The sequence below is a fragment of the Miscanthus floridulus genome, chromosome 11, assembly GCF_019320115.1.
Source record: "Miscanthus floridulus cultivar M001 chromosome 11, ASM1932011v1, whole genome shotgun sequence".
In the NCBI taxonomy this organism is placed as follows: domain Eukaryota; kingdom Viridiplantae; phylum Streptophyta; class Magnoliopsida; order Poales; family Poaceae; genus Miscanthus; species Miscanthus floridulus.
In genome coordinates this window covers 25,216,600-25,227,780 of record NC_089590.1, presented here as the reverse complement: position 1 = coordinate 25,227,780, position 11,181 = coordinate 25,216,600, and the positions used below count along the sequence as shown (strand labels likewise).

General features: G+C 40.8%; 1 pseudogene; it reads right to left on the bottom strand.

Annotated features, from left to right (window-relative positions):
* Positions 1-6,544: 6,544 nt before the first annotated feature.
* On the bottom strand, positions 6,545-7,986 carry LOC136491719 (uncharacterized; annotated as a pseudogene).
* Between the last annotated feature and the right edge of the window lie 3,195 nt (positions 7,987-11,181).

Sequence of the window (11,181 nt, the reverse complement as noted above, 5' to 3'; positions counted from 1 at the left end):
AATGACATCCATACAATAGCACGCCGTATGGATGATGAAGTAAAAATTGCAAGAAGTAAACCCCCCATAGTTAGTGTTAGTTTACTTATTACCACCTAGTAGTCCTTAATTGGGCATAAAGGAGGATGTCGCTAGCATAGTGTTGCAAATTAGTTTTGACAAATTTGCTTGTAGCTAAAGTTTTAGTCAAAATAGGCTTTTTAAAACCAAAACTTTGTTTTTAAAACTATGTACATGACAGTGTTAAGTTTAACCTAGCCCTAATGCTAGCTATGACAGAACCACCCAATTTATACAAGATCAAGTACGGTAGTCCCTGCCAACATGTTGACACACGCATACTTTCACTTATATAAACCCGGTAGTCTACCGAGTGTCACGAAGGACCTCGGTAAATCAACATCACAACTAAGATCACATGATTAAGCAAATAAACATCACATATGCAGAGTTGCAGTGGAAATAATATTACAAATGGGTTCACAAATAATAGTACAAGTTTGGGATTTCAAAACCGATTAGTGAAAACAACATAGCTTTCAAATGATTACATTAATATAAGTTCCAAATACATTGCTAGCATGAGTGTCATCCTCAGATAAAAGCATATAGATGAGAAATAAATATTAAGTCACTGAGCCCACCGGTGGTTAGCCACCATCTTCAGTAGGCCAAGAACTTCACCTACAACATGGTGGGATAAACCCTGAGTACTCGAATGTACTCAGCTAGACTTACCCGTCATAAACCAAAAATAAAGTGACACCAAAAAGTATGCAAGGCTTTATAGGTGGAGCTAGCTTGACAACATTTTGCATAAAAAGTGACTAATTCAGTTGTACAATTATTCTTTGGTCATCAAGTTAATTATAGCTATTCATCTCTAGATTAGCATCTAACCTGTGTCAAACATGTGGTATATCATTTAATAGCATACAATAGTAACCATAGCTGGTGTAGTAATTCCATATTTATCTAAACCATCATATTCCATAATACATTTACTACGATGTTGGGGCTAGCCAAGTTTCTCACTATCCAGGAGAGACGGTAATTCGAATCGATTTCAACCAGCTGAGAATTTATTTCTAACACAAACCCAAACATACCTGTGCTAAGGTAGTCTTAGGTCACCTTTGGTACAACTCTGGTCCACATTTCGTAGGTTCAACCAGCGCCGCACAATCAGGGACTGACGGTAGCCAGGTCGCTAAAGCCATGCCTGCCCATGGTCTTGGACTAGGTCGCTCAGGTCATGCTTGCCCATGGTCTATTGATCCGCTCCCCGCACATCCTTACTACCATCTAAAGTGCGCACTTTGATAGAGCAGGGCCTAGCCTGAGTTGAGCTATCCGGCTTCGCGGTCAGAGCAAGTTATCTGGCCAGCTAAGTGATAGGCATGCGTTCAATCTTGTCAAAAGTGCCAATAATGATACGGTCCTTAATCGGCACAGACAGAATCACATGAGTCAACCTACCCGTAGACTTCATCTGACCTCCGTTTACAATACCCCATGGTACTTTTCCATGATAGCAAATATAGCCAACCATGCTTCGGTATGCACCTATATCTCGCAGGTGACAGGAAATCACCTAACTTCTACCGGTCTAAGCATAGCTAAGCATATATTCAATCTTGGACCTACATAGGGTTAAAGGTATATTTCTGGACAAGGAAATTATATGCATCAAGTGGTTCCAACCAACTCTTATAACCTAATGCATCAAACATAAAGGACTCAAATGATATTTGTAAAAACATAGGAGGCTTAGAATGCTCTAGGGCTTGCCTAGAATCTAACACTAGGTCAGTGTTTGTTAGATGACACTCGCTTGGCGAGCATCTCCCATCTTGGCACTTGCTTAGTCCTCCCATCATCAGGATAGGTCCACCATACACCGTCTTCGGGTTCAGTTCCAACATCACATCCTTCACGTGGTTTATCTAGCATACCTAGATGAGATGCAAGGGCATGAATATGAAGAATGGTAATATGAGATGCATCACATAATAGCATTTGAGGCAAACGTAAGATCATGCAAGACATAGGCACCTAGAGTTATTTAACTAAACATCACACGACCTATTATAGAGGAATAGCAAGCATATTAGGCATGGCACACAAGTGAACTTAAGTTCAAATATTGCACCCATGCATCGATCAAGAACTAACCAACATGTTCAGCCAAAACAAGAGCAAGCTAAAGCAATCACCTAGCACAAGTATAGAAATATGGATAGCAGCACAATTATCACTTATTTAATGCATAACTGGAGTTGCAGACATCAAACAAGCATGAACCTTAACTTTCTAGAAAGTTTATTAAATTATCTAAAACATGTTTATTACCATCACAAGGTGATTCCACAATTAACAAGGTCAATCAAGCACAATTGTGCACCTCTATCCAGACTTGGACAGATTCTGCCATGCAACTTCACAAGCTTATAACTGGAGATTTAGACCACTAAAAGGGGTGATCTTTAACAATTTGGAAAGCTCATGAAAAGCCCTATACTTCTTATACTATTTTGAAGACATGATTCATAGCTTAGTTGGGTCAAACAACACAATCATTCATATTTATATAGAGAGCATGCAAAACCTGACAATGAACTTGTAAAATCTATAGATCCTAAATTATTAGGACTATGGTCATGAAAATTTAACACAAGATAGATTATGAAATTATCTAAAACTTTGGTATTGACTACAACCACAGAAAACATCATTACACCACGAAAATAATTACACAAGAAAAACTACACTTGCAGTCCACAACAGTGGTATAGAAAACTGATAGGAATTTCAGAGAAGCATAACTGGTGTTCTAGACCTCCAACAAACATGAATCATAACTTCTTGAAAATCTTATGAAGTTACCTACAACTTTATTATTATAATTTTAAGATGATTCTATAGCTAACAAGGTCAATTAATCCAATGAATGCATCTCGATCCAAAACATGGACAGAACCAGATATGCAACTTTAAACTGCTATAACTAGAGTTCCACATGTCCAAAAAATGTGATTCTAGACTTTTTAGAAATATTAGCAAATCATAAACAACCTTCTTCTAAACACCTAGAGCTAATTCTACTATTAACAAGGCCACACATTACCAACAAGGCAACCCTATCTGGGTTTGGGCAGAAACAGCCACAGAAATGTAAGCAACTATAACTAAAATTCTACTTAACCACAAATTATGCTCTTTAGCTTTTTGGAAAGCTTAAGAAAATTAATACAACTACTATATTGTCATCAAGGCATGATTCATAACTTAACTGAGCCGATTAATTCAAACATGCAGGCTTATTCAGAATAGTAGCAAAGCAACACAGGGCATTTGTTATTTTTATAGATCTTAAACTATCAAGCCTAAACTCCTAAAATTTTTACCAGACAGCAACCATCACCTGTGTAGAACTTCATAAAAATTTCACATTTATTTGATCCAAACAACTGCAGTTATGAAAAAGACAAGACACAACTAGCATTAAAAACCTAACTTCATAAATTGATTTTTACAGCAAAAACTTTAAACTAAATCATGCCATATTATAGATCCACTGCGTAGATAATTTCACAAGGATTTCAAAAAGTCATCATTGACTATTTTATAGTATTTTTACTAATTAACACGAATTTGCAAAGTTGATCATCCAAATCTGCAAAAATCAAAGAAAAGAAATGTAAATCTTGCATCAGGGACCCTGCAGTTTCCACAAATTAAACACGAACAAAGAGATCTTTTCTAGCACTATTCATCTGAGTCATGGCTTCGCAGAAAGATCCTTCCCTTTCTTCAAATTTCCATGCGAAGTCCCTGTCATCACTCAAAGCAAAGGAGGTGGCCGGGAATGACGACTCCGAGCGGTGGGGCTCCTCCCCGGCGGCGAGCGGTGGCATCATGGCCAAAGGGGGCCCACGGTAACCCATAGATGGGGCATGACCTAGATGGAGATAGCCCACGGGCGGCCGGCCATAGGAGCCGGTGGCTCTAGCCTACCCGAACTAGCGACGACGGCGCTCCGGCGACTTGAAGATACAGCAGAAAGGCGAGGGAGCTCGTACAGTCCAGCATGCATCCGATGGAGGGCTCGGTGCAGGCGAAGGATGGCTGTAGGAGAGGGAGCAGCAGTGGCGGCGGCCATGTTGGCTCCGCTCTGGTGCGCACGCGCGGCACCAAGAGCGAGAGAGAGCGTAGAGGGAGGGCAGAGGGAGTGAGGGTGAGTGCGCTGGGGCTCAGTGCCCACCCCAGAAGGACGCAGAGGCATGGGGTGGCACGTGGCAATGGAGGTGGGTGCACTACTGGTGCATGGCTGCCATGACGCCATTCCATCGAAAACGTGGTGTGCGCGAACGAGGCCGACTTTTAGTTTAGATTTCGGCATCTTCAGAGCATATTCGTCCCTGGGTGCTTGAAGCATATTTGTAACTCTCATACTACACTATAACATTACTTAAGGATCCATGGTCATTTGAGTTCTGCATCCCTAGGTAATTAAGCTCTAAGATGGTATTGCCAACGCATTGACAGCGATTAACAAACTCCAAAACTATTGGTCAAAACAAGGTCAAACGAGTGCCATCTTTTTGTACGCCCTTCTCCACAATGAATACTCCAACTTTTATTTTGGGACCCGATCACATTGGCTAAAAAAATCACGAGAACGCGAGATGCCAATGTCGATGACGATGAATTCCAGACCTAGAAAAATTTTAAGTACTTAAAATAGCTGTTGATTCTAAGTTTGAGCCTTGGTTTGACTTTCTTACAAGCTGATCTAGCTCTTGGTCCAAAAACAAAGTTTGTTCTACTCCACTCAAACTTCAACTTTTATTTAAGGTGTAACTCCATGCAAGCAATCTAAGCCATAGTTCAAACCAAGTCAATGTAGCATCACGGTAAAGCTTAAATTAGAGTTTTAGACCGATTGAGGCATTTTCTTGACCTTTGCTCAACACGAACCCTTCACAACTTTTATTCATGAGTGTAAGTAGAGTTGTTTGAGTCAGGTTGCAAGGTTTGATTGATGACCTATAATTCCATTCACTTAATAAAGCAATCCAAGAAAGATTATAACTTATCATTTCATGTGACTTCTTGATTCCAAACTTCATGAAACTTTTCCACTGGTCAAGACGGATGCATGTTGATGTAATATACATGAAATAAGCATGTTTAATATTACTCTTGCATAATCTTAACAAGGGTCCAATTATAAGTAAGGGTGTGTTGTCCAAGTTTAAGTTGGAGCTCACTCTTGTAGATTTGATCTTGACACCTTCATCACCACTTAACATGCCATGTTTGAGCTCAAACCCATTGCTTAACTAGTGACAAACACCTAGGGTGTTTACCAACTATGATAGAACCGCCCAATTTATACAAGATCAAATACAGTTGTCCCCGCTAACACGTTGACGCACGTATACTTTCACTTATATAAACCTAGTAGTCCGCCAATTGTCACAAAGGACCTCGGTAAATCAACATCACAACCAAGATCATATGATTAAGCAAATACACATCACAAACACATAGTTACAAAGGAAACAATATTATAAATGGGTTCACAAATAATAGTACAAGTTTGGGGTTTCAAAACCGATTAGTGAAAAAAACATAGCTTTCAAATGATTACATTAATATAAGTTCCAAATACATTGCTAGCATAAGTGACATCTTCAGATAAAAGCATATAGATGTGAAATAAATAGAGTCACCAAGCCCAACGGTGGTTAGCCACCATCTTCAGCAGGCCAAGAACTTCACCTACAACATGCACTACAAGAGGTTAGGCCTTCTATGACTAACTGATTGTGACAATTACAGTCTTTTTCTTATCATTATACCCCTTCTATGACACAGCAGTGATGATATGGCTGTGGTCATAGAAGGTGGGTCATAATCCCCCTTCTGTGACTAACTGACCTAGTTGTCATTAATCTTAGTGACAATTGCACGTTTGTCACCAGGTTATGATGACGGTATTTGTCACTATATTTGTCATAACATATTTGACGGGACGTTGACAAGTGTCCAGTGATATCACGTGGCGCGTGACGTGGCATAGACAGTATGACGAAAACGAATTGTCATAAAAATGAATTTAGCCTAGTTGGCCCATATAGCATGGGCTGGTTTTAACAATTATAATTCAAATAAGCCCAATTGGCCCATATGTAGGCCGATCATTTTTTGGCCCATTTGTTGATAGCCTTTTTTTACCATACTAGCTCAGTAATATTCTAGCCTAGTTTGTAGTAATAGAGTCCTTTGACTTGCCTGCGATGTCAAGAAATTTACCGAGAAGGGCCTCACATATATTTTTCTCGATGTGCATAACATCAAGATTGTGATGTAGCTTCAAAGTAGACCAATATGGTAAATCCCACAGAGTCGACCTGCGCTTCCAGCATTGACATTCTTCTACCCTCTTTCTCTTTTTGTTATTAGGATGGTCCCTAGGTTTTACATGTTCCACCCTTGCCAATTGCTGCATCAACTCATCCTGAGTAAATTCTTCAGGCTATGCACGTTCTTTAGTCTGACCATCAAAATCTTTCTTTCTCCTCCAAATATGGTCCGCTAGAAGAAAACAGCGATGGCCAATGTAGCAAATCTTGTTCCTAAGTCTTTTGGAGCAAGGATTTTTATCACAACGAACACAAGCATAGTAACCTCTAGTTATTCTACCTAAAAGTGTGCTCAATGCCGAATAATCATGAATGCACCAGATGACTACAGCGTGAAGATCAAATTCTTTTCCGGTCAATGCATCCAAAGTAGGGACACCACTCCAGAGATTTAATAATTCTTCAACCAGTGGCTATAGGAAGAGATCCATATCCTTTCCTGGGCATGCTGAACCAGGAATAAGTAGGCACATCATGAAGTTGGATTGCTCCATACATTGCCATGGAGGAAAGTTGTAAGGGATAAGAAATACTAGCCACATGCTATATGAGGAGCTCATCTTCCCGAATGGATTAAACCCATCGGTAGCGAGGCCAAGTTGGACATTCCGTGCATCATTTGCAAACCATTCATACTTCCTATCAAAATCCTTCCATGCCTCACCATCAGCAGGATGGCTAAGCTCATTGTCCACTACTTTCCTCTTCAACTTGTGCCATTGTGCCTGAGCTAAAAGTTCTTTGGATCCAAACATCCTCTTCAACCTTGGAATCAAAGGAATATGCCTTAGAACCTTTTCTAGAATCTGCTTTCGGCCATCTCCATCCTTCCATCTTGAAGCACCACATACTGGGCTTGCATCCTTTTTAGCCAACTCCTTTTGGAAAAGAACATAGTTATTCAGACACACATGTATTGACTCATATCCAAGTCCTAATGCACGAATAACATTCTTCGCTTTAGCATAGGATGCAGGGATAGAACAATCTGGAAATGCCGAACTTAACAAGTCTAAAAAGCATTGAATCCAACATTGCTGATTCTGTAAAATGACTTGATGTGGAGCAACTTCACCACAAAAGAAAACCTAGTATAGGGACCACCAGGGTGTAGCACCTGTTTCATCTCTTCTAATATGGTGGCAAACTTTGACTTTGTTCTTGGTCCATGATTTTGATCCGGGTACAGATCCTATACCATACGGTATATTTGATCATCTTCTGGGTCATCTTGAGGCTCATCTTCTAGGACATCTTCATTCAAATGCTCAACATTGCAGCCAATATCTTCATTCAAATGCTCAACATTTTCAGTTATCATGCACAATGGTTCTCCATGATGTATCCACCTAGTGTATGTGCTAGACATCCCATAAATAAGTAAGTGATCCTCCACATCTCCTTTATGTCGATTTAACCGATTAAAACACTTACGACATGGGCATAATATCTCCTGATTGCCACTCAAATTTTCTGAAACAAAGTCCATGAACTCAGTGACCCCATCCAGATGCTCCTTGCTAAACAACCTACAATTCATCCAAGTTCTGCCCATCTGCGACACATTGAAATAAGACAAGCAAGGAATCAACAAGTGATCATTGCCCAGACTGCTATTTGCCTATTTCTATCACTTCAAATCTCTGGTTTTAGTTATAACCTATGGTTTCAATTCAAAATATAAAACCAAAACATAAGTTCATCTCATATGTACCTTTCCTTCCTAATCGAAGGGATGGGGCAGTCTCTGGTCGACCTCACCCGTGGGTGGTAGTGATCCCAGGCTAGAGCTCCTGGGGGCGTTCCTAGCATTTTAGCCCGTGAAGCCCGGTGGCCTAGAGCTGTAGCCAGGCGTCAAGCTCCTAGAGGCGGGGTTGGGCTAATGCCATCGGTGTCAAGGTCCTGCCTCCGGTGGCAGCCTCCTATCGGTGGTGTCGGGCTACTGCCGGTGGGGTTGGGCTAATGCCGGTGGTGTCGGGCTACTGGGGGCATCCCCAGTGGTTGTGCCCATGAAGCCTAGCGGCCTAGATCTACAGCCAGCTGGCATCGACCTCCTAGGGTGGGGTCGGCCAACGGCATGGGATCCTGACAGAGGCGACGGCCTCCAGCAAGCGGCATTGGGCAAAGGGCGGCGGCGTCGAGCTCCTACTACGGAAGGACGATAGAGGAAAACTGTGCCATAGCCAGATGTGTGTCGGGGTCCTGCTAAGGAATAGTGCCTCCTAGGGATGGAAAATGTATAAAGAAAAAAAGAATCAGAGCATATGCAATAACAGGCGAGTATCTCAGTGGTTCTTCCATTGCCTGGGAAGCCAGATGGCGTGGGTTCGATCCTTCCTCACTACTGGAAGCTCCCAATTTTTAATTGTTTTATAGTTAATATTTACCTTACATGTGGATCCCACCAGTCCACCTAGGCGTGGTTGTGCCAAAGTGTTTTTTAATGATTTTTAATTTATGACCATCACATTCCATCAATTTCGTCATGAACTATTGTCATAAAGATAGGGAAAATGATTTTTAATTTATGACCATCACATTCCATCACTTTCATCATGAACTATTGTCATAAAGATTGGGAAAGGTACATGGTGACGGTTGTTTATGATTAAATCACAACTTAGTCACATACACTTGTCATCCAAAGAAAAATTGTCATAAACGCATCGTTTCTGTGACTAAAAAGTGCTTTGTCATATGAAAATTGTCATAGAAGGTCTAATCTCTTGTAGTGATGGTGGGATAAACCCTGAGTACTCGAATGTACTCAGCTAGACTTACCTGTCATAAACCAGAAATAAAGTGACACCAAAGAGTGTGCAAGGCTTTATAGGTGGAGCTAGCTTGACAACATTTTGCATAAAAAGCAACTAATTTAGTTGTACAATTATTCTTTGGTCACCAAGTTAATTATAGCTATTCATCTCTAGATTAGCAACTAACCTATGCCAAACATGTGGTATATCATTTAATAGCATACAATAGTAACTATAGCTGGTGTAGTAATTCCATGTTTATCCGAACCATCATATTCTATAATACAATTACTACGATGTTGGGGCTAGCCAAGTTTCTCACTATTCGGGAGAGACGGTGGCATCCATTTCGTCTCTTCAGCACATGCGCATGATCTAGGCGAGTGGGGGCGTGGCATGAGCATGATGGCCACGCGGCGGCAAACGTCTATACAGGTCGGCCACATTCAAATGCTTGAGGCTAGCTCAAAAATGCCTGAAAAACCGACTAAACCCCTATTTTCTCGCCTCTCTATCTCCTAAACCGAGCAATGAAAAATTAAATCAATTGCACATTGTTGTAGATCTATATGAGGACTACAACTTTGCTTAAGGGTTTAAGGTCTAACTTGGATTATATTGGAAGATAGAGAGATGCAAAGTAGGGCTCATGAAACTAAGAATTTAGTTTCAGTTAACCCAGACTTAGCAACATTTCGAGCTCCCAAAACAGCCATGGTTTCCAACTTGAGGGCTCGGTTTGACTTGCTTACAAGCTGATCTAGCTCTTGGTCAAAAAATAAAGTTTGTTCTACTCCATTCAAACTTCAACTTTTATTTAGGTTCCACTGCCATGCAAACAGCCTAAGACACAGTTCAAACCAAGTCAAAGTAGCATCACGGTAAAGCTTAAATTAAGGTTTTTGACCGATTGAGGCATTTTCTTGACTTCTACTGTGGCAGAACCTCCTAAGTTATAGGGCCCACATGCACCTGTCACTGTCCGACGACCTTTGACATTTTATGCATATGTTTCCATTAACTTAAAAAGACTGTCGGGTGTCCTCGGGGAACCCCGAATCATCCACGATTTCCGAGCAGGATCACGTTACAGAGTCATTGCAGTATTACAACATTTATTCAAGTATCAATACCAGAGTAAAAACAACGGAAGTCTTACGATAACATAGTTTACAAACCAGTTGTTTCAAACCTTATAAACTAAGTTCGATAATTATTACAAACCATAGTAGTAGTGGAGCGGCATAATTAATATATACATAACACACAAAATAAACATCCTGCCCAAGGATCACACATTTTACTTCTCATCGTCAGAACGAACGATAGTCATGCAGCATGATCCAAAACAGATCTGCTCATGAGGCTCACCTGCAACAAGGGGTCAACGAACCCTGAGTACAAAAGTACTCAACAAGACTTAACCGAAACAAAATTGAGAAGACTCAGGAATGCAGGCTCAGGGATTCAAGGTATAGCTTTAACAATAATCAAAGTTCTTTAGCGTAAAAGCTCTTTAACAAAATTCTTCATATAGAAAACTTCATAAAAACATATACAAAGCTATCATGATCCATGTTGAGATCATGAAACTTCATATCCAACACCTTCACAAGCCTTATTCGAGTTCTAGTTATTAATACTATGATGATGAACAGAGAAGTGAGTCTCCATAACCGAGGAGCAACGACGATTCGAACTGATTAAAACCCAGCTGGGGATTCCAGACCACACGATATATGCAGGTCCCTGACCTACATATACCAACCTACCCTCAGATCCTCTAAACAAGAACGGGTCCACGCCACCCGAGAATACAGTACTCCACCAATCCAGCCCATTGCCACGTGGGTACATGCTATTCCCGCCATCTCTCCACTCCCAGTGCGCGAGTAGCCATTCTCGTAATAGAATCGCCAAGTTCAGGCTTACCAGAGTATGTGGTTAGTACTACAAAGTCTCACCGCACACAGTTCAACAACGGACGTGCCTTA